This window comes from Ctenocephalides felis, unplaced genomic scaffold (genome assembly GCF_003426905.1).
Source record: "Ctenocephalides felis isolate EL2017-DRISC unplaced genomic scaffold, ASM342690v1 CF-g0.4_SCAFFOLD_03570, whole genome shotgun sequence".
NCBI lineage: Eukaryota > Metazoa > Arthropoda > Insecta > Siphonaptera > Pulicidae > Ctenocephalides > Ctenocephalides felis.
Window position 1 is genome coordinate 13,085,973 of NW_020539724.1, and position 3,397 is coordinate 13,089,369.

The following is a 3,397-nucleotide window of genomic DNA, read 5'->3' on the forward strand; positions in this document are numbered from 1 at the left end:
ATTGATTTGCTCTAATAACCTCTGAAGCATTTTTAAAGGTTGCCATATCGATAAAACTAGACGCGTCAAATTAATAAATGCTTGCCGGGTCAGCTAGTATATATATATATATATATATATATTTTAGGGTGGTCCATAATATGGACATTTTCGAATTTTCTTGCTCCCACGGGCTCAAATGGTTCAAAATTGATAAAAAAACAATTCTCTGAAAGTTTTAGCTCTTAATATTAACTTTTAGATAGTGCGCAATTCAATCAAACTTCGTATGGAAATAGCATGGAAAATTTTTTGAAAATTTAAAAAAAATGTTTTAGGTATAACTTAGCGACAAATGAATTAAAAGTGAAAATTCGTGTCATTTTTTATTAGAAATTCGACGCCCTGCAAAATTTTTCAAATTTTTTTCATGCTATTTCCGTACAAAACTTTGATTGAATTGCGCTCTATCTAAAAGACAATATTAAGAGCTAAAACTTTCAGAGAATTGTTTTTTATCAATTTGGAACCATTTGAGCCCTTGAGAGCAAGGAAATTGGAAAATGTCATATTAAAGACCACCTTAATATATATATATATATATATATATATATATATATATATATATATAATATTCTCAATTGCTTAAAATTATTACTACGAAATATTTATAAATTCCATGCTGTGAATATCATAATTATATATGTATAATTATGACTCATGTGTGTTATGCAAGTACATTTTATAACATTGTTTATTTTATTCATTCATAATGCTACTTATAGTTTGGAATAATATAAAAATAATTCATCTCTATATATAAATACATCATGATGAAATTTCGATTGCAATTAACGCGTAATGTGGATGTTGTACCTATATTATTATATATGAGTAATGATAGTGATTTTGTAATAGAAGTTACGTTTATAATTCTTCTCCGATTTGAAAAAATATAAAAACCTCATCAGATTTAAGAAACTGTCTAATTTGTATTCTCACTTCTGTCTCTGTTCGGACGTATTTTCGTTTTATTATATTGGCCATGAAGGTGACAACCTTCAGGGCATTAAGCTTTACACGAAATGGTTGCTACCCCTTGTAGAGGGGGTAGGGAAGTGTTTTAATTGAACTAGTTGTTCACTTCTGAAAGTAAAGTCCGCGAAACAACATGTATAATAAATAATGAATAAATATTTCTTTTTTCATTATAACTTAGTAATAAATCAGTGATTGTAATTAGAACTGCAACAAATACATAATATACAAACAAATCAATGTTTAATACAGTCCACAGCTACAAAGGTTAAATTATAACCCAACAACCTGAGTTATCGAAGAAGTGTTTTAATAAATTTTATAACTATGTAACACAAAATACAGTATCATATGAAATTTTATTATTTAAAAAATACGAACAGACCCCAATTTTCACACACCTAATAACCCTAATTTGCATTTTGTAGTAGTCATTTTAACAATTGAATCAATTGTCATCAATCTTTTCATCAGTCTATGTTTTTACTGAAATTGGATGGATTGAAATACGGTTACTGAAAATTGTATGCATCTAAATATAAAAATTATATTTATAGTAATTATAGCTTTTGTAGTAAATTTTCTCTCTCAGTCGTGTTTACAAAGCTTAATTCAAATTATGTACATGTAATTAATTATACATAGCACAAGTTTAAAACAATTCCGGTCTGATCAATTAGTCTAGCAATAAAATTTAATTAACCGAAACATTTCAACATTTACCATCAGATCATGGATTTGCTTAGTAGATAGTAGTACTATTATATCGGCCGTTGAAATCGCATGTTTAGTATTTTTATTGGCATATGCCAGATGCTTTTGTATCTAATTGGCTTTTTGTTCGTGTCAGGGGACCATTAACAGGTGGCTTTTCGAATTTATGCATTCCGAATTCGACAATGGAAATGCAGATTGCGTCCGACGGCTAAACTATAGAAGAGATATTAAAAAATAGAGTTTTATAACATTTTGGAAAATACCGAGCACAATAGGATAAAATTCACAAAGTCGTGTAAATATATTATGAGTTATTTAACAAAAAAGCGCGGATTTAATTAACAAATTAAATATGAAGAATAAAAAGAAATAGTAATAGTTAGGGAATGCAATACCGATGAAAAATTTCAATACGGGTATTTCGGTAATTTCTCATTTTAAAACCGTAATACCGGTAAATTACCGGTGTTTTTATTATCTTAAACAAACGTGAACAAAATTGAAAGTTACTAGTACAAATATAAAAAATGTCTATACAACTACAACTATATTCAATTAAACAATAAAAACAATCAAATAAAACGATAAGGTTATTTTTTTAAATAATAATTTAACAAAAGTATATGCAATTTAATTAATTCATTCTCACTATCGAGTATATTGAGTACTTTTCACCACCAAAACAAACTTATGAGTAAGAATGACCAAAACTCATAAAAGATCATATTACATTATTATAATAAACTGTATTGTCTGTATCCTATGTGTTAAATTAGCATAATCTCCAATATTTAAAAAATAATTTTTCTACAAATATATAATTTAAGATCGATATAAATAATAAGTTACTATAATTGTTGAGTATTGTTATTTAAAACAATGTGATGCTTCTATAATATTTTCAAACTTCGATTTAGTAATTATCGTAATTATTATGTATAAAGTTAGAAAAAAATAAAGATTATGCAGGGGTAATCTGTATGATATAAAATATTTTGGAGCAAATATCACTTAAAAAATCGTTACATTTTTACAAAAAATGAAACAATCATCGTAATCTATCAGTCCAATTCTATTTATTGTAACACGATATGAAGCCCTTAGCAAAGCAATAAATATTCAGTTTAATGACGAGTTGAGATAATATTTGACATTTGTTTATCTTATAGAATCACTTGAAGATATAGCTGTTTATGCGATTATGGAGAAATTTAAACTTCAGTGTATTATGTATCAAATAGCGCTTATGTGAAAAAACCGAAAATCATCACCGGTATTTTTGCGATAAATACCGCCAAAAAATCGGGCGGTTTACTGGTAATTCAGTATACCGGTATACCAGTATTGCATTCCCTAGTAATAGTCATAGCATTTATAAGGCCAAATTGTATGCGCTAAAATTCTAGAAGTTAAATTTCCATTTCCCCCAGTTACTAAAATAACAATGAGAAATATTCTACCTTACCTAACTACGATTATCATAGCAAAAATGGCTCGAAGCAAAATACTATCATCTACATCATCTTTGTTCGAAATGATTTCTTTTATTTCGACTCGTCTGGCATAGCTCGTAGCTTTTATAAGAGAAAAAAATACCAAAAAATGAAGAAAAAATGACTTGGAATATTTTTCGTAAGCGCACTTCCGCGAGATCAACCACGAT